We start from the raw sequence: 21409 nt of genomic DNA, 5'->3' as shown, positions 1-21409 counted from the left end.
AGTGGGGACCAGAATCCAATTCATGATGCAAATGCTGAGTATTAATGAGACTAATAGACACAGGTGCGGAAGTTGTTGAACTAGCAATGTCAAGAGCTGGCTGGCTGGTGACAATGTAGAAAGGGGTCTCTGCTTGATCTTCCTGTGACCAAGCTAAAGGCTGCTAGCTTGTATTAACCCAAAATGCATGTTGATTCAATTCACCATATTTTTCCTGGGGCTGCTTTGGAAATGGAGTATCTGCTGAAGTGAAATAAAGTGGTCATTACAAATGCTAGTCATTAACAATGTGAACCTTCATATTCACCTGCCAAGACATTGGTAGCGACTCAGCAATGCTGTTGCCTGAGCACTGACTGTTGGGTTTTAATAACATTGTTCAATTAGAGCTGTTCAAATCAACCATTTGAGAGCTGTCTGGCTACTGTATTCAAAAAGTAATAATTTGACCTTGATATCCTCTTCCACCTCTTTGTCCTGGTCCTCTTTGGAGGCAATTATTCATATGTAGTCTGTCACTCTTCCTCCTGCAGTTCTTGTGGGATAAATGTAACTTTCTTGAGTGTGCAGACTCCTTTATGCTGCACTGAGTAGCAGCTTTACTTAGCACCCAAATACTGCTGCCCTTATGCTAGCTTTGTAAATACTTACATGTTCCCACCTGTGGCATGTGGCTATCATGTGTGTTACCTACTTCATGCTTTATTATTTGACTATGCATGTCTTTGGTAGCATGCAACTAATAACACTTAAAATCTGTCCACTCACGCATCTACTTGCTTGTAATCCAGTCTCCTAGCTGTGAAATATAAGGACCTTCAGAAATGTCAGGATTAGTCCAACAGGACAGTGTAGCTCCCCTATTATCAGAATAGGTCTGCTTTTCCCCTTTCCATCCTTAAGTCAGGACTAAAGAAAGGCAGATGGACAGGTTTTCAGAATTCAAAACACAAGTTCAAGCTGGTCTCTTAAGGCAGATCTCCCTGAGAAGTTACCATGTTCATCTTACTTGACCATCATCTTGACAGTTAATGATGGTGTCAAAGTTTTGAAATGAAGGTTGGAGTGGACTGATTCCCGTGCCCAAAAAGACAGTTTTATAAGTAGAGACTGATTCTGCCATCAATCTCCCAATCTACTGCAACAGGAAATCAAGTAAAGAAACAGCTTATTCCAACATTATCTCTTAAAAGGGTTTAAATACCCCATCAGTAGTGACAGAAACAGAGAGAAATTAGGTCTGCAGTAAAAAAGTAAACCATTACATTTATGCTCTCTTTCTTCATAGAAAAAAGTTGACAAAAACAATTATATGAGGTCCTTAAAATTGTCTATGGAATATTTTGATTCCATGGACAAATAATAAGTGAATGCATAAATATTTATCTTTGAAAAAGGCCACCATGCTGTGAATAGCAATTTGGGTAACTTCTTCCATAAACCATAATGCTAAATTAACTACATGGGTATGATATGTATAATAGTCTCTAGTCTTAGTGCAAGAAGACAGTTCATCAGGGGAACTTTTGCCTACAAACTATCCTGAGAGGTTTAGCACATCTGGGGAAGCAATCTTATAGCAGAGAATGGATGGCAGCGCAGGAAATGAAAACACATTTCCTCTGGCAGCATCTCCAGACTGAAATCTTTGGGGTGTTCAGAATTTAAAGAAAACAGAAGGAAAAAAAAAATATCTTTAGACACCACATTCATTTCATGAAAAAATCCATAGAACTCAAATCCTAAATTTCTCTGAAATACAGCCTGATTTCACACTAAATGGTGATTAAGACCCAGGAGGAGAGGCTTCCTCAAGAGTGCAGCCACCCACCGTCCCCCATATTTCTTTAACCAAAGAAGTGCTATGAGGAATGAGATTGTCCCGATGTTGTGGAGGAGTCTCAGTGAGATCTTCATGATGTTTCTGTTCCTCTCCAACTCCAGGAGCAATATCTCCCAGTTTCTTCCCCAGCCATACTCCCAAGGAGCATGAGGGAGACCACAAGGAAAATAAATATTTTGTACAACTTCTGCTGATGTCCAAACAGTCACACATGAGATCACCTTGTCACCAGAAAGGCAATCTATTTTTTCATTCATTACCAACTTGAATTTAATTCTGGGCAGTGTCTCTGAGGAAAGAGGAAAAAAAAATCCCAACAACCCCCCCGTGCCTCTCCCATCACTATCCCTTTAGTTATCCTGTCCCTTACTGCAGTAAGAGACCTGCCACTAGCAAATTCCCAAACCACTCATTTATTTCCAGGGCTGTGCTGTGAAGCCTCATTCTTCAAATATAGCAGATCCAGCAACTTCATGAGTTGAGCTGTTGTGGATTTTTCCCTGTGACTGCTAATGGGATTGGTCTGTATAAATGAAAGCCCAGACCTCTGCTATTGCAAGTAAGAGTCTGGGTGAAATATCTGCTGAGGAATATATTTTATATGTTTTCTTTAACTGTCCATCCAAAAAGTGCTGAGTGATAGTTGGGTGCTGTTAGGAGGCACTGATAATGGCCTTACATTTATAAAGTGCCATCTGTCCAGATGGACCCCCAAAGTACTTTATAAACTTTACTAACTGGTTGTTCCAGCTCCACACATCACCTCATATCTATCCATCTGCTTACAGCTATAGCTGTGTAGAGAGCATTTCCCTCACCACTAAAGGGTGGCTCTTTCAGATTTGGGATGTAACAGATGTTCAAGAGCTCACATCAATGTGCAGTAACAACTTCATGGCTTTGCCCTGCTTCTCTTCTGCAGCTCTGTTGACTTCAGCATGAATTAAAACTAGGGAGCATCAGACAAAGCTACCAAGGAACCAGGTCAAAAAAAGGCAAGGCAGTGATTTTCATGTGGCAAAGCAGAGTTAGGCATTTAATTGCCACCAGCTGCTGTAGACACTAAAACTTTACATAAATATGTGGGAAAGTTCACATGTTCGTGGAAAAGCTTGTTTCCACACCCAGTTCTTCCATGGAGATTTGCAATGGCTCTGGGGAGATTACTTTCAGCAAACGCAGTCCCCCTTACATCGCAGCTGGATTTTGGGTGCCTGTGGAATTTTTCCTGTTGCATTGTCCATGCAGAGGACCCAGCAGAAGGGTTTCTTGGTTGGGCAGTGGCAGGCAACTGGACATCAGGGGGTATAATTTCTGTACTCTCTCACTGGTTTATTACAAGGCTAATTTGCCCAGTTTGTAACGCCTCTTTACTACCTGTACTGCTGTAAAGTCCTGCATTGAAGCTACCTTTGCATTGGTAAAGAATCAGGAGATGATAGTTGGGCCAACCATTTTACAGTTAAAATACCTAACCAGGGGCTACTGAAGATAAAGGCGTGCTGAAGGGGGAAGGAGGTGGCGAGGGGCGTTCTGTGAGCCCCAGGGGACAGGCATATGGCTCCTCTCTCCAGCTGAAATGGAAAGGTTTACTCAGTGCTTCATCATCCCAGAAATTTTTTAAACAAGGAGTACATGTGTCACGTTAAAACAGTCATTTGACAGTTCAGTTCACATTTGTTTTGGGGTTAGATCAAAATTAGATTCTGTTAGATTCCAGTTTGTATTTTGCTGTAGGAGGTATTTAGATTAGACAGCCTCTGCTCTTCTGAAATATACCCAAAGATCTGACATGATTGTGCGTGGTCAGGTGGTGATTGATATTTTGGTGGGGTTTTTTTCTTTTTTGTCCAGGAGATATGTCCAGACGGCAGTCTATGTATGAAATTAGGATCCATTCAACACCCTGTAAAAAGTCTAAACTAAAAGATTAATTGTAACCATGAAAACTATATTATTTATTATTATTGTGTGATGTTGAGACTATGTTTGGAACAGATGGGAATCCAATTAGCTTAGTTCTGCCTTTGTCCGTTGGATGAGACATTAATTTCAGAGCCACTTTCCACCTTGTCTGAATAGCTACGAGAAAAGAAATATGCTCACAGAACTTCGTGTTTCTGAGATGGTTTATCACATATATTTTGTTTTTTCATGAAAGAACACTACTGGCTGGCCGCTAAGCAACAGAGTAGCTGTGTTTACATGTGCATTTATCTATATACACTTATACATAGATATGCATAGACACAGTAGTTGCACAAGGACAAGAGTTATCATCAGACTGGCTTACAACTGAGAGTAATTCCATTAATTAGGCCTGTAGTTACCATTCCCCTTCAGCTTCCCCCATCTTACCCCTCCTCTTCTTTCTTCCGTTGCAACTATTACTATTTTTAATTAATGTGCCAAATTGTTCACTCCTAACCACAACAAGGAAAGAGAAAGACAAAAGGGCAGAAGCAAGGAGAGGAGCTCTGGTGAGAAAAACAATTTGTTTGGCTAACCCCTTCAGAAAAAGGCAGGCTTGTCAATGGTTTCTCTTCAGGATGCTGTCCCATAACTAGGGGAATGAGCAGAAATGCTTTTTAATGGGGCTTTTCCTCCAGCCAGGAATAATCATGTCTACAGAGAAGTCTTAGAGCAGCTTTCTGCTTGGAGGAAGTTCTGTTACACACCTTAGTATTTCTTTTTTTTTCCTTTTTAATGTCTCCTCTTTCTCTCTCCCTGATTCCTTTTGGGTTTTTGTTGTTTGGTTTTTTTTTTTGTTTGTTTGGTTTTTTTTAAGCTGTTATGAATCCTTAGACTAGGAATTCTCTTTCAATCAAATTTTATTCTTTTCTTTTTCTTTTTTACTGTATTGATCATTAGGTTATTTCTCCACCAAAAATCGCTATCCCTGGATTTTAAATATTGCTTACAACATCTGATGTAATCCCCACACTTCAAAACTGAGATCCAGACTGCAAAGTTAATAGGTGTAAATATGCAGGGTTCAAGATTGCTTCTCTGTTCTCCATCTTAAAAGCAGTTTAAAATGTTTAATTGAATACCTGTGAAAGGGGAAGGTGATTAAGATGTTTGTTGTAGGGAAACTGAGGTATAAAAGATGATAGTGGGGCTGAGATATAAACACGGGAGCAGCACTGGTTAAAGTGTTGATTGAAATTGTGCATGTATGAGTATGAAAACTGGCTTTACAGCCAAAATAAACCCTATGAAATTCATGTCTTTGTTGTTGCTGTTTTATTTAAGTTGAAGTTGTCTGGATGTTGATGAAATACCAGGGGAGGGTAGTTCATGAAAGAAAATCAGCTTTCAACTAAAAGAGTAATGGCTTTGTGTTTTCAAATGTTATCACTCTTTATGGATAATAATAATCTAAATGTTTGCCAGAAACTGGAAAAAAGATAATTTGCATGTTTTAGTTTTTTGTTGAATCCTCCTCCTCCTCAGCCTCCTCCCTGTCCCTTTCCAAAATGTGTGTGAGACATTAAAAGCATTAGAAACTCATGTGTTAAACTCATGAGCCCCGTCCTTTCTGGCTCTGAGGAGATAGGAGTTTTTAAAGCCTCCAGCTGGCATCTGCCAGCTTTTCAAGACAAGCTGTGGAGCTGGAGCCCACCGCTCCAGAGGTCCCTGATTCAAACTCAGTGGCTTTGTTAAGAGGGTGGTGACTCCTTTTGCACACACACAAATTGGCAGTTTTCTGAACCACTCTGTGCAGAAATCCTTGACTCCCATTCATATGCGTCAGGCAGTGTCTCTCATTTCAAATGACATTGGCTTATTAGACTTTCAAATGAGAAAACTAAGTATCATGAACAGATGAAGAGATAATCAAAACATCTTTGTCCAGGTTTTTGGAAACTGGTTTTGAAAACTGAAACTCCTGAGCTGTTCTGCCAGTTCTCACAATATTTTTATCATTAAAAAAACAACAACAACAATATTTGCTAATCTGTTTCCTAAATCTCTTGCCTTTGGAAGCATGTGAATTGGTGCTGATTCACCTTAGTAATAATTAAATAAAACTTAAGTTTCTATCTCCAGTATTTGTAGAAAAGTTTGAACACCAATTACTTTCAAATGATGAAAAATTCAAAATCTAAGCATTTTCTAAGCCAAGCCTCAGAGCTGATGACACTATTGCAGTAGGCACCCTAGCTTTGCTAGCACTGGCGTAAAATCAAAAGTAAAATAAAAAGAGGAAAACACATGATAGTGAAAAACATTCCTGGATCAGAAGTTTGATTCCTTGCCACTGCATTAATTGTCAAGGTCCATCTTGAACTTATTCTTGTGCTTTTTTCCCCACTTCTCCTGCTGAACTACTGGTCTAAGATTTCACACTGTCCGTGGGATATAAAGTTTTCCTAATTTCTAGGCTAAATATATTCATAGCTGGTTGGTGTAGTTCTTCATCCCAAAGAATTTATATTAACGGGTGGATAATTCTTAATGCAGCCTTCGTAATTATTCTTAACTGTAAGTTGCATTTTCTCTCCCTTTTTGCGTACTTGGATTGTTATCTATGCACATTCCACTTTTCAGGCTGTGTTGGTGAGTTGTGACTGATCAGAAAAATCATATGGTGTTGTTTCATATTCCTGATTCAATAAGCAGACACGTCTGTGTGAAAATAGAGCATTCAGCTTCCTTTAGTATTTCTACATATGTCTTAGAAATTCAGGGTTTTTCTTGAATATTCATGGCAATACAACACAACTGTTTGCATGTTCATAGGAAGTGCACAAAATAAGTCAAGAAAAAATTGTAAGCAATTTACTCCTGTCTTTTGAAGAGGGAGTTTACCTTCTCCCATCACTTTTACTGTCTTGCACAGTTTAGTGGTGCGTGGCTAAACGGCGTCTGTGTTACCTCCTAGACGTGGCTGCATTTCAGCAATGTCAAGCAGGAATTTCTGTATGAATTCAGTGTACTGTAAAGTACCACAGGACATTTTGGGATGTGTCTGCAGGTGTAGTTTGGTTGTGTCTGGACTGATATTTTTAAATGGACACCAGGGAACAGAATAACCCCGAGATAATGGCTTTTCCTAAGGATGGGTGGATGCTGTTGAGATAAGAAGATCTAGCAACATTTCTTGAGGGATTTCAGGGACTTTGCCAGGCAATTCCACAGCTTCAGGGCTTGTTTGCTTATGTTTTTTGTTTAATTATCTGGAATGAAAGGACATCTTTGATTTGTATTTGAACAGCGACTCATCACCTGCCCTCTCTAACCTCAGCTAACAGCATTGCCTCCTCAGGTCAAGTGAGAAAAGCCAGTGCTCTTGTTGCTGTAGGTGACAGGTTCAAACCCTTATAATCATCCATGACAGCACTTGTTATACTTCTTTTTCATGTGACTTTTTCAAACTCTTACTTTCAGCTCCTTTATACTGCAGGCCTTTGGATTTTATCCTTCATCACTGCCTGTTTTTACATCACTTGCCTCACCTCAGTTCTGCATTTCCATTTGTTTGTCTGCCTTCAACAGTTTTTCCTAAGTATTTAATTCACATGTTCATGGTCAAACTTTAAAATCCATGGCGTTAATCTGGATTTGAAGTAAGCCAGAAGCATGTTACAGTCAAGTGTAAAGCTCACGCAGATCTCTCCTGCTTGGCCTCTTTTTCTCCAGCCTGGGAGCCGGAGAAACACAAACACAGAAACACAAACACCTGCCCCCCCTCCAGGGACACAGCCGTATCCTGTTCCTTCAGCTCAAGATGTACCTTCAGCACTGTCAAAATTAACAAGAAGCCACCTTAATCCTGCTCCCTCATCACAAAGCCCTCTTCTTTCCTGTGGATCGGCAGCTGCCGGCCTCTTATCTTAGAGGGGAAATAAATAAAAGAAAGAAAAAAATGAAAAAAATAACTTTCCTCTCTTGCATAAACCACATGCCAACCCTCTTCTTATTGATATGTGGCTTAAAGTGCTGTCTGGCAATGGAAAAGTCACAGTGCTAATAAGGTAACTTCTGGCTTTGGCAGTTCCTGGCAAATTACTGTGCATCTCTGGCTGGATGCAGCTTCACTCACTTTCTGCCGAGACTGGGGCATGCTGACACCCTGGATCACAGGGTGAGGTACCCCAGGTTAATCCCTTCCCTTCACTAGCAGAGTTTTATGAATTTATATGGGGCCTTCTCCATGAGTTTCTCTCCTGCCATCACCTCTGCTTTGACTGGGGTTTGCTCTGCAAGGAGGAGAAGGAGGCATAAGGAAGATCTTGTAAACTGTGAGATTTGACATTTTCTGGCCAGGAAAGGAAGGATATCATCAGGAGCTGCACTGGCTGGCAGAGAGCTCCACTTGCTGGTACCTGATCTGAGCTGCTGGATGGGGGCACATCAGGGAGGATGGCAGTGCCTGCTCCGGTGACTGGTGATATCAGAGGGGACAAAAGCAGTGGAGAGGTGGCATGCTTTGGCGGAGGCAGGCTTCCCTTTGTTTGCATGTACTCCCATGCTCATTACAGTTCCGGCTCTACTGTACATCAGCAGTGTGCTTGCTACTGTGCACTCAACTGTGTTTAGTCTCATTGAGCAAACCCAGACCCTTGTGGGGTGGATTTGGAATAGCTGAGGACAACTGAGCAGCAGCCCAGAGCACCAGGAAGTACACAATGTGGGTAACAACCCTCAGGAGGCATCAGCCCATGCTGGAGCCTTGTTTTTTATCACAGAGGTGCAGTCACAACTTCTGTGTTCTGTCCCAAGCCACCTGGATCTTGTGAAATAACTCTGATGTCATTTCATGAAGTAATACATATTAGGATATCCCAGGATGGGGTGACAGGGCTGGTCCTCTTGAGGATGAATATGGTACAGTCTTCCTGTGGAAAGAGAAGCACAGCCACCTGGATGGACTCAAGTCTGCCACTTTGCAATGGGTGATGAGATTTTGTTGCCTATGCCACCACTTTTTTGTTTTTCTCAGGAGGTAGTTTGTTGCATTATTGTTATTCCTGCTGCTGTTGTTTTAATCCTTCATGGGAGATTATATAAAACAGCCTCTCCGTGAACCAGAACACATCTCTAGGGAATATGATGACAGCATCCATATCTTAAAAAGCCATAAAGTAGAGACGCACTGTAGAAAGTAGTTGTTCCTAGTAATAAGTGCATATGACATCCAGGAAAGATACCGTATTGTGACAAGCTTGCACACTAGTGCAAACCTGAAGAAAAGTACATTTAAAACCACAGATGTGGCTATGCTTGTTATTTTAAAGATTTTTCCTTCCCTAAATGACTTCTGCAGCCAGAGCAAAGACCCTTAACCCTTAGCAGACTTTAGGCAGTTCCTGATGCTCCCCAGATGTGAATCTTAAACTGATTTCTCTTGAAGTCTCCACCGCAGACATCCTCCCCTAAAGTAGTGCCCCCCCTGCATTTTGCAGGATTCATACCTCGGTGTACTCCTGTCTGTGTGGACCCTGACCTTGATGGGTGAGCAAGCTGCTAAGGGGTTTTCTTCCTCCCTGATCTCATACAGAGATTAATTTCTGGGCTATAAATATAGTAGATGGGAAGCCTAATAACAGTCTGTTTTCAGGTCTTGCAGGAGCTGAGGCAGGAAGAGAGCCTAACCAGACCCCTGTAACTGTTCAGTCACACAGGGACAGGAGCAATCTCCAGCTGTATATTTACAAAGTGCGCTGCACCATGGAGCAGGGCGCTCATTAGAAATAGTGATATTTGGATATTTGGACCTGGAGCAAAAAAGCACTGAGGACCATCCTGGTGCATCATCCATACTGCAGCCCAGGAGATGGAGTGGCAAAGAGGTTCTTTTCTGTGCTCCTCCACTAATCTGCTAGAAAAATTCAGGCCACTGAGCTCTAACTACCTTGGGCCACACTTAGAGAGCTGAAATGTCACCTACATCCCTGCAGCTAGTTAGTGAAAGAACAAGAGACTCCCCAGTGTGATTAAGAATGCCTAAGTGAGGTGATGTACAGAGTCCTGCTTAGAGCCAGTGAATGGAAAGCCCTGGGCATGGTGCAGGTCAGCCATGCCAAACATAGCCCCGTGTGCCTCAGTTTCCCCACTCGATCAGTGGGCAAATTATGCCAGCAGCCATCACCCTAAGTTAGGTTTTGTTAATGAACTCTGGCACCATTAAGCCAATGGATCCTGGATAAGTGTTACTATTACAGCCATCCATAGCAAGGGAAAGCACATTCCCAAGCAGAGAGAGTGTGGAAGGTCTAATGAACATTAAGCAGAGCACCTGCTTTGCACTGGCTTTGTCACTGCTGGGCAGCTTTGTCCTGACAGAGTTCCTGTCCAGCCAGGGACGTACATCCATTCATCATTAGCCCTAATGCAAGCTTGGGAGTTTTAAAGCCAGGGCTAAATCAGACCATCTTAATTTGCAGGCTTAATGCATTGCATATTATCCATATCCTTCCTATGGGATTTATCTTGATTAAGTGCTAATTTGTAACTGGTGGTATACCCAGTGAAGTGACTGATGAGAAGGGTGCCTGGGCAGAGAGTCTGTGTTTTGGCAGCATTGCAGACTGAGGATGGGAAGCACTGTTCCCACCACAGACATGCAGGCAGGCAGTACATCTTATGCACATCCCCATCAGCCTGGTAGGTGAACTGTCCAGAAAGGTTTAGCTTGGGTTATTCTTCAGCTGCAGTGGAAGCCAAAGGTCTGCTGTGAGAGAGAGGACCAGTCTTACAAAGGTTTTTGGCTGTATTAAAAGTCTACCCCTGGGTTGCATAGCCTTGTCTGTGCAGAACCGCACAGGTCAGAAAAAGCATAACTGCTTCAGATAACCAAGTGTAGGCAGCCGTTCACACATCCCAGATCGCACATCTTCAGTTGCCTATTGAATCCTTTCTGCACATGCCCACAGCTGAGCTGCCTGCCCCATCCCCTGCAGCGACACCAGCCCCTGTCCAGCCCCTCTGTCTTGCTGCTTCCACTCTGTGACCACCAAGTACCAGCTGGCGTAAATGTTGGGTGGATGAGAGCATTTTAGACATGATCACAATCCCAATTTGACCACAAAACAGCTGGGAGAGTCTATCTGAGATATAAAAAAGCCTCTGAGATGGGCAGGGCTTTTCCAAGGAGCTAGGAAGCTGTATTTCAGGATACTTTCACTTCACTGACCTTTGCTTTGGAATAAGAAACAAACCTTCCACCTCCACCAGACACACCAAATCTCAGATCAAGCTACATCAGCATGTAAATTTCACAGGGTTTGAGGAGAAGCGACCTTTAAGCATAAATGGGTTCTCAACTTTTGCTATCACAGCACTGGCATTTCACTAAAATAAAAGCCTTTATTTCAACTGCTGCTTGGGTACCTGAAACTGTGTCTGGTTCTGTAACCACCTGTCCTGCACAATTCATAAAAGCACACCAAATGTATACATTAAAAAAGTCTTACACCCAGAAACACACACACAGAAGTCAAGTCAAGATATTTCACAGCCCTATTTTACGGAAGGATGAAATAAAACTTAACTTTCTCTGTCATGGTAATAGTAAACCTAAGGAAGGCATCAAAAAGTCTTAACTTCTATGCTGTACAGAGGTGTTCAGCATTAGCAGCATTTCTCCTTTTGTCTGTTTTTCCTAACACTGAAAACAGTGGACAGTTTCTCAGCTGATGGGTACTGCTTCCTTTTACTTGAGTAACTAATGACAGCAGTTGAGGGGAAGGGGGGTATTGGGTTGAAGGAAGTTAATTAATTTCAGGGGGTTTAATCTCTTTTCTTTTGTACCAAACCATAAAACAAAAATTCTTCGGGAGCCAGAACATGTACCTCCAGTAATCGAAAGAGAGGCAAGGATCTGACTAATAGATATTACGTTCCATTATATGGTCTTGAAGTCAATAAACATTAGGTTACCTTCATGCAGTGAAAAAAGACCAGATTTATTAAAAAATCTTATCTGGAGGGTTTGCATTTCAATAGGATGTGAATTTGCATATTTTAACAATAACCTCCCATCATTCTGTCTGATCTGTGCTCAGTTGGCCATACAGATCACTTTATCTTGAATAGATTATCACCGGTTTAATAAACCCTTCATAATATGCAGGTATAACAATGGTACTTCATTGGATAAAGGAGGTATTAAAGTTCTTTTTCTGGAAATAGGGGTGGCCCAGCTAGTGATTAACTTTATACCTCTGTACATCCCTGTGCTGAATACAGGATTGAAGGAGAGTATTCCCATTATTCACATTCAAAATGGACCAGCTCTTCAGAGCTCTTGTTAACTCCTCATTGCCCATGGCATCTGTGCAGACTTGGGTGTCAACAGAGCCCAGGCTGCCGGGATTGTTATCTCAGGCAGTGGCCTCTACCTGAGACATCAGGAAAAGGTGACACTTCCCCCAGGCCGAGTCCCGCTCCACAAACAGGGCATGATCAGTGCTGAGCTGTTTGATAGCGGAGGCACTTTCCCAGCGCTAGATGGAAGCAGGGTCAACACACTGCTCAGCAAAGAGCCAAAAAAGCTTCTAGGCAGATAGTTTAGATACCCCATTGTCAATGAAAAGCAGAATTATTCTTCCTCATCTCCTCTCCCAGGCTTTGACTTACTCTCTGCTTCCACTTTCGAGACAGAAACTCATTTTCCACTGGCTGCCCTTTACAAGAGATGAATCCGTCCCACAACTCCTGCATCCTGTCTTGTCATCTCAAAATGTTTGGTTGGGAGCAGCATGCTCAGACCCTCTACAGGAGCCAAACAAGACTCTGCCAAATCACAGGGCTGGCTTTTGCCTCCTGCAGTCCTCACAGGGACAGACTATTATTTGCACATGCCTGCTGTTCTGGGCTCCTGACCACTTTTCTTATGAGACACAGAGCAGAGCATTAGCATCAGTGCACTAGTGATGGGGGCAAATATAATTTTCATGTTGTCCTGCAATTTCTTATTTATTTTCATTTGTTTGACATTTTTGTTTCTTTATTGATACTTGCATTCTGACTTGGGGAAAAAAAAAAAAAAACACCACAAACTGATATTTGTCCTCTCTTGGATACCCAGTACAAAGCAGGCAGCTGTGTGGCTTAACTGTCCACACGCAAAGCTTATACAACCTGCAGGCTACTGTGTCATTAAGCCCAAGCTTGTAGACGTTAATGAGAGATAATGTTTACTCAGGACCAGCTCTGTGGTCATGCAGCCCTGGCATCTGGACTGCCTCACACCTGACCAGCTGGGAGCCCAGGAATAATGAATCTGGGGGCTGAGTGTACATGGTTGTATGAGAAAGATAATGTCACACACACGTTCCTCAAAATACTCTTAAGAGCAACTAGAACTTCTTATACTCTTGCCTTCATCTGTTTTCATTTTCTCTGCTCAAGCTGTATTTGTGCTTGCCTTTCCAAAGCTCATCTTGAGCTTTTTGCTTCTCGAGAACCAACACACTAGTGTGCTGCCTGACAGTGGCTAGTGAATAACGGAAAGTTATTGGCCTATAATAACCTGGCGTTATTGACCATAAATGCTTTAGTTAAAGCACACACACAGAGGCACACACCATCTCACATGAAGGAGCTGAATTTTGAATTCCCTTTGTCCAGCAGTGGCTCAACAGATCTTGTCATGGTGGTGTAGAGGGGCGTTTTGGCCTGGTGTGAAAGTAATGTTAATCAAACATTTCTGATGATGCCCTAATAAGATTCTTGTGTGGAATGAGCACAGTACTTGGAGCCACAAGCAAGTTGTCATTAGTCTTTTCACAAAGTTCCATGACTGCACAAACCTTTCCTGAACTTTAGCAAAATTTGCAGATTTTAAGGCTGAGGAGGACAATTTTCATCAAGCAGCCTGACCCCCACTGTAGGGTAAGCTAGAGACTAATGAATACCAGGAGCAATAACCAGTCATCAAACAGTCACACGACTTTTAGAGAGAAGGGAAAACTTCCAGTTTTGATGTCAGACTTCCCACTCCTTATTTTTTGTTTCCATCGAGCCAGCTTCCCCCCTGAAGTGGAAGTGTTGTCATCAGCTCCTTTGAGGCCACAAAATATTGGTCACCATGCTGGAATGCCTGCTCAAGGCTCATGTCTGGCCTTAGGTCCCCATCATCCAGCTGAGTCTGTATGGTGAGGCATCCCCATCTCCAGCAAAACCCCAACAGCTTCCTATGTCTGAATGGAGCCCTGCAGAAGTCCAAATGTTGCTGAGCTTGGCTGGGTCAGATAAAGATGTGAGTGAGTAACTGTTTAACTGAGCCAGATTTCTGAATAAGATATAATCCCAGCCACTAGTACAACTGCCATAAACCCTCCTAATCTGGCTGTGTTTGTGTAAGGATCTGAATTTTGTGGCTGGCCCCTGTTATGGAAAGTTTCCGCCCAGCTTTTGACAGATGAAACTTTGCAGCTTGGACCTGTTTCTGATTATCTATAAGTGTGCCACAATCAGCTGTAAAAGCTCCTCATTAGCTTTGTGGGTGCTGTTCTTCATATACAAAGCAGCCAGGCTAGCTGTGCCTGGCTTACTCTGTCTTTCAGGGTCAGATGCATGAAAGGCAGGATTGCTTTGGTTTCAGATTTGCCTGACTTGGAGCTCTTGAAAGTTGATGCAAGAACAAAATTTTCTCTCACAGCATTGCTGACCTATGGTACGGAAACAGCTATGAATTGGCATTTACAGCACAGAAAAGTGTCAAGATAGAGGGATTGACTCCCTCGCTTTTCCACGTTCAGGGCAGATTTTTCCTACTGATGCCAGCAGGCAGTGGAAGTGCCTGGAGCTGCTCCCATAGTCCAAAATCACTACATACAGGCAATCGCTGGAGTCAAAGGTGTGATCCAGGCTGTGTATCGAAGTAACTAACTTTTGAGTACATTTTAAGTACCTAATGAAGCAGGCTTCCCAGAGTAAATCCTTAATTTCTCCATCTAGGAAATTGGGTCTGCATAATTTAGTTGTCTAAATTTATGTAGCCAAGGGCTCCCTCTGGAGGTCTCCGAGCAGCCCAAGCAGTTTCTCTGCATGGGCCACGCTAGGCGCTTGCTACAGAAAGGCAATTTCACAACCAATCTGTTATTTCGGCACAGGCTAAGTCCTTTCATTAAGCAAATATGATCTCTCCCCAAATTTCAAATTTTCCTTCCAGTATTAGATCTAAACTGGGGGGTGAGGCCAGTTGGAAAGGAAAAATCGAGTTTCTCTCCAAAGTCAGGTAAGGGGCATGATAACCTAGGATATAACCTCCTTATGTCTAAAAAAAAAATAATCAGTGGGAGAAGCGCAGTGTCTCCTCTGTATGTGCACACCATGACTTATGCATATTCCTGGGACCAGCCCAACATATCAGACCACAGCAGGACATGGCACCAGTCTATGGCTCCCTCCAGGTGGGCAGCAGAGAGGGACGTGGTGACCCCCTCTCTCTGGTGGCCAGCAGTAGGACCAGGAAATGGAATGGAGGTGTGTCAGGGGAAGTTCAGATTGGAAATTAGGAAAAAGTTCTTTGCTGAGAGGGTGGCCCATCATGGGAACAGGCTCCCCACCACACCAAGTTTGTCAGAGCTCAGGGAGCATCTGGAGGTCACTCTTCGTCGTATGATTTAGTGTTAGGTGGTCCTGTAAGGAGGAGAGAGTTGGACTCAATGATCCTTGTAGGTCCCTTCCAACCCAAGATACTCTATGATTCTGTGATTCTACGGCTTCCAGCTCTGTCCTTCCTTCCTCTCTATACATTGTTATATGACTGTTATGTTGGCATTATCTGGGCCTCGATAACCTGTGCCTCGAATTTATGGACCTTCTAACAAATATAAATTCCCTTTTGCATATACCCCATTTAATCAAAACCTTGCTGGTTTAAGCAGTCTGTTTTATTAAATTACCAACCTTTGAAGCCATTAACTCAATTGGAAGCAGCAGTTCTGTAGTCCTGAACAACCAAGGGGTAATATTGCAATGGTATGGGTTATGCAGAGTATGGCACGTTATAATAACAGAGAGCTTATACAGCATTTTAGAACTTTACAATTTTGTGGCAATAATATCTAATTAATCCTTACAATGGTCCCTGAAGGTAAAGATTACTGCCTAACCCCTTTCTTCACGGAGGAAACTAAGTGGGGAAGAAGATGATAGGTAATAGACTTCAAAAGAGAGTTCAAGGCCCTATCTTTCCACACTCTGCATTCACAGTAAGTAAACCTCAGACTTCCCAAATTGCTTCTTTCCTTCTGAGAAAATCAACATGAAGTGACCATTATCTCCCTTTCCTGTATCCATATTGAAATGTGTAATGGCCTGAGTTTACTTTAAAACATCTCTAGCTTTTGGTGGACTGGAGAGAACAGGGAGGGAGACCCTAAAGGGTCCTAGAAATCTTGCAGGAGCAGGTTACACCCATTATACTTAAACACCTTTTGTAACTGCCTTTGGTGCTTCCCGTGGTTATCTTGTGCCTCTGGGTGCCTTCAGGAATTAAGCAGGCACGGTTTCAAAAGTCGGCATCGGTTCATGACTGTCATTTCCCACATTTCCCATTCTTCACCCAAGAATTTTTACTTTTCACTGTCAGGGTAGAAACAGCCACAAGTTCACCTGTGTCACCTCAGTTGTGTAATCTAACTGCAGATAATGAGGATGGTCACAGGAGCTCATCTAACCAGACCTGGCTACCTATGATCTTCCATGCAGAGACTACAGACATAAAAGGGTTCAGATGGGAAAAGTTGTTGTGTGTACGGCAGACGAATTATAGTTAGAAGTATCTTGGTAACAAAGTAAATGCCAAAGAACTTGGACAGCAATGCCCAACATGAAAACCAGATCTATTGATCTCAGATGATTGTTACCATGACATACTGTATGTCCTTACTAACTAAATGAAGTTTCAGGTCCATCATACAGAAGCAAGAGTGAGCTGCTGACAATAAGAACAGATACTAAATGTAAAGATTCTGTCTAAAGATTTATGTAGGTATATTTTTGTTCTATAAAACTTAGTAAAAGAATTTTTGTTTTCTTTAGTTTTAAGCAGGAAAAGATATTTTGGGGACAGCTTTATATATTTTTACCAGGTTTTGAAAAGTAAATGCAGAAGTAGAGACAATGAATAGGCACAAGAACTGGTCTCGATTTCAATTTGAAAAAGGAAGTCACAGATTTGGGATCAGTATCTGCTTTAAGCAAAGTACAGAGCGGAAAGAAACAGCTTAAAACAGTGAAAAGCAAATAAAGCTTCTAGTAATTAAAATTGCCTACTGTAAAGATGCATCAGACAAATTATCTCTAAGAATCATGTGTGTTATGATAATATAAATAAAGAAGATTTTATTTTCACATATTCATGTTGTTTGAGCTGTATTTTGAGCATTAAGAATTTTCTTTTATTCTGGAATTAAAATTCTTGTTGAAAGGTTGCTCAGATTCAAAAGTTGAGTATTTACGGAAAGCACGGTATGTCAGGAGACTGATGGTAAAGCCCCAAAAGCTAGAAGCACTGGCAGTGCCTGTAAGCAGGGCTAGATCAGCATTACCTTTAAATAAAGAGAGGTTTCCATTATACCCTAATTCAGAGAATTAATGAGTAGTTTATTTAAAGTAGATGATCTGGAAAAAAAAGCCCATGATTGTTCTCAGTGGTCACATCTCCAATTTATCTCATTTCATATTTACACCATGTAGCACCCAATTCACACTGCAGAGAGAGAAAGTACAATCTGGCCCAAATTTTCAGATACGCTCAGCACCCAGTGGACCAAAATCTTTTAATTATGTGTCTGTGTATTTAAGAATGTCCCACATTTGAAACAGAAGGTTCTTAAGTAGTGTTATTTCTTGCTCAGTTTCCCTCTCTGTGGTTTTTTACTCTCAGCGTTGCATCTTAAGAATATTTCTCTGGTGTGATTTTGGAAGGATGCTGCTAGAAAGCAGCAAGCCTTCTCCTCCATGCTGGTTCAAACATGTCAACGCTGCTTAGACTTGCTACCGATCCACACAGAAGACTCGGACCCTGGGAGTTCAGACACATACTGTAAAAACGTTAATGGCTAATACCACCAGAAAGTTTATAGCTGAATTTCTAGTGGCTCTGATCAATGCTCTGCCTTTAATCAAATGCTGCAGCACAGGAAGGGGAAGGAGGGAGGAAAACACAGTTGGATGAGTTGTCTTTCTTGATGGAGCCTCTCTGGTTTGCCTCTTCCAACTTCATCCAAGCCGAGCATGCTATGCAAGCAAGCAAGGGGGTCATTCACCAGCAAGTGAAAAGCAAATAGGAGTGAGGAGGAGCAGAGTAAATAACTTGGAGCTGTTGGCTGTGATGCCAGAGGAGGCATGCTGCTTCTGGCCACTAACAGATGTGGACAGGTGAACCTTTACACCAAATCAATCATCATATTTATTCTAATTGTATCGTAATAGTCCCCCAGGAGCTCAGTTCAAATGAGCTTGACATTATTAAAATTTTAATGCCCAGTTTTCATAGCTGAATGAATATTTAAAGGGTATGTCCCAGGCTTAAGTTATTATGATGAAGAAATTAATGGAATGTCTTGTTTAATGCTTTGGTACATGTTGATGCAATAAAAAAAAAAAAAAAAAAAAAAGAAAGAAAGAAAGGAAGGAAGAAAAAAAAGGTGGTTGATCAGGGCAGAAAAGAAAGAAAGGCAATGTTTAGGCATAATTAAAGGAGGAAAGCATCAGCAATGCATTAGTATCAGACATCACTCATGCTGAATAGCTCTCAGCAGAGAGGAAATATCATTCAGGAGTGGGGGAAACAGGGTATAGTCAGGGGCCAGAAGAGAAGCAGCTCCACATGAATGATAGATTAGAAATAATCCCCGGGACTCTCCAACCACGTCCTGACATGGTGGAATGAAATTTCTAGCCTTTGCTGGCTGGAACAGACGCAGAAAATCACCTTTGTTACCCAGCCAGGGTGTTTGTTTGTTGTAAGTACCCAGATCAACTTTGAAGGATGGCATAATTAATCAGTGATACTCATCAGTCTGGTAATTATGTTATAGATAATTGTCAAAACATAGGACCAGATGATACCAGCTATACATAGATGGGGGTGAGGGGTAGTTAGTTTTCTGTTAGAGGGCCTGATTCTATAGAGGCTGAAACTGGCACAAGGAACAGCATTGACCGTGAGGATCTGGGATCTGGAAAGATTGAAAGGTTTGGTTTTGTTTTGTTTAAGCCTTCCATGCTTTTTCAAATTCAGGAAATATTTGGGAAACTAAGGATTTTTGTTTTCTCCTCTTTTTGTATGATATACTAATTTGCAAGGTTCCTGCTTGTGCTGATTCATTTACTGTTAGGAACAGAGGACTAACTTGGATGGGTGGAGGGGCTTAAAATCCTTCCCCATGCCTGCCCCCCCCCCCCCCCCCATGCATTTCTTAGCTGTGAAAGAGGACTAAAGAAAAAGTTAATGCTCTAAGTCCTTTCGCAAAAGATTTCCTTTAAAGGACCACTGCCAAGATTAAGTTAATCTTATTCTTTCTCTAAGGCTTTCCTTGTTTGTTGGTGGGTTGGGTTTTGTTTTTATTTTTATTTAATTATTTTCCTTTTGCCAGTTCCTTCGGGAGCTGCAGCCCTGATCCAGTGCACAGCCAAGGGGTTTAACTTTAGGCAAGGTTTTCACACATGTAATTTGAAGTGTGATTTCCAATCAGTTTAGACAAACCAGTGGAGAAGGTGGCATGGCTGCTGTTTTGTTTGTTTTCTTCTTGAATGGGATTTATTTCAGGTTATCTTAAAATAATTAAAATTTCTTTTTCAACTAATAGAACTGAAAGGAGAGCACAGCCACACCACCTGTGTAATGATAGGGATATGCCTTGAAAGGAAGCCCTTAGGTTTCAGAAATGTCACAGCATCCTGCTTGGAATAGGTTTAGGGGTGGTCCTCCCGGGGTGTAGGACTGGGGGGCAGTGGACTGCTCCCTGTTCTACTGCAGCAAGCTTACCCCACAGATGACCTTGACCCTTGGGAGAAAGGAAAGTAGGTGGGAGGAGGAAAGTGAACATTTCACCCTTGAAAGCAGGACAGTGCTAGGGGGAAGTCACTTTGTGGCTCTAAGTGGGTCTAGTCTGGTACCAAAGAAAACTTGCTTGCAGCCTTACCCCTGTGATAGCTTCTTCCAGCTCCTGGGGAGGCTATGCTTTAATTAAGGCCCTGAGGCTACCTGCACATTTATATCAGTGAGGGAGCCTTTATTTCACGATTCTGGCAGTGGGTGAAAGCAGCTAGTTAATTTACACTGCTTACTCAGTTGTTTGTCAAATGACAGTGCTGTGGAAAGCATTTCTCCATGGGCAAAAGGGCTGGCTGTGGTTCTTATCTTTGTGGCCAGGCATACAAAGCCACAAGCACAGAAGGTCTAATCTTCTTGGATGGACAGTGGCCAAGCTCCTTTTGCACTCAAAGCACAGATGTCAATGGAGCTTGGCCTTGCCTAAAGTCTGCAGAGTCAAGCCGAGCAACCATTAGTGGCAAAGGCGGCATTTGGGTCTTGCTTCAGAAGGGGAGATAAAGCCTAGAGACTGAAGAGCACAGCAGGGAAGTGACAACAGCCAGAGGTCATGGGCTCTGGATAAGGAAAAGATGAGAGCAGATGTTAATCTCTAAGTGAGGGGGCAGGGGTTGTGCCTGTAATGCCTTGAGTAATACATCTGTGCCTCTGGCCTGCTTGCCTGCCCCACTGATGCCCATGCTGAAGCGGTCTCTGGCCTCTGCACTGTGCGGTCAACACCGCAACAGGCACAGGACCCATATGCAGAGCACACCCTGCCTTTCCCCTTACCTGCTCTTCCTCACCACGGCAGCTCCTGAGAATGCCCCAGGCTGTGCTCCTGCCTGGGTGAGCACCAGCTGCAGACAGGACAGGGCAACCTGAGAGCAGACCCACACAGAGAGCAGCTATGGGGCAGCCCAGATACAAAGTCTGAGAGCAACCTTCAGCTAGGCAGGGCAGGCACGGTTAAACCTACAGCCGCAACCGCCCAAGCTGACTACACGTGCCAAAACTGATCTAGGATCCTTGGTGTGTATCTTGCTCATTTAAGTTCTATGTTGCCACCTAGATAAAGTTATTCCTTAGCCATGCTGGGTAGTTTAAGGCTATCTTGGTTGTATCTACATGGACTACCTTCATATGTGTGGATTAAGCTGTTGCTCTGCCCGGAAAGAGCTTGGGATCACAATATCTAGGCTAAAAGAGAAAGTGTTTGCTTTTTACTAAATTCATGCAGTGTTGGCTAATAGAAAATGCCAGGGATAGAGAAGAACAATTTTAGATAAAAGGTGGTTTGGGCACATTTTAAAATTACATGTAAATTATATCTTGAAATAAACTCAAGTGGGAAATTAGAGAAGAGGTGAGATTGTGGAAAAGCTTAACCCTACTGATATTAAGGAAGAGAGGAGGAAAGGACATGAAAAGACTTAGTTTTATATTAGAACTTGATGTGTTTATGAACAGAATTTCACATAGCGATTGCTCATACTAGCAGCAGGGAACTAGATTTAATGAGCAGGGTGTCCCTTCAGAGCTTATACCTCTGCTGTAAGGAATCA

General features: G+C 42.4%; 1 protein-coding gene across 11 annotated transcripts in view; it reads left to right on the top strand.

The window, feature by feature from the left end:
* CELF4 (CUGBP Elav-like family member 4) overlaps window positions 1-21409 on the top strand; it is a 722303-nt gene that overhangs the window by 382851 nt on the left and 318043 nt on the right. The gene's annotated exons all lie outside the window — the stretch shown is intronic.

The sequence above is a fragment of the Falco rusticolus genome, chromosome Z (assembly GCF_015220075.1).
Source record: "Falco rusticolus isolate bFalRus1 chromosome Z, bFalRus1.pri, whole genome shotgun sequence".
Classification (NCBI taxonomy): Eukaryota; Metazoa; Chordata; class Aves; order Falconiformes; family Falconidae; genus Falco; species Falco rusticolus.
The sequence above is the reverse complement of the archived record's forward strand: the minus strand, read 5'-3'. Positions and strand labels throughout refer to the sequence as shown.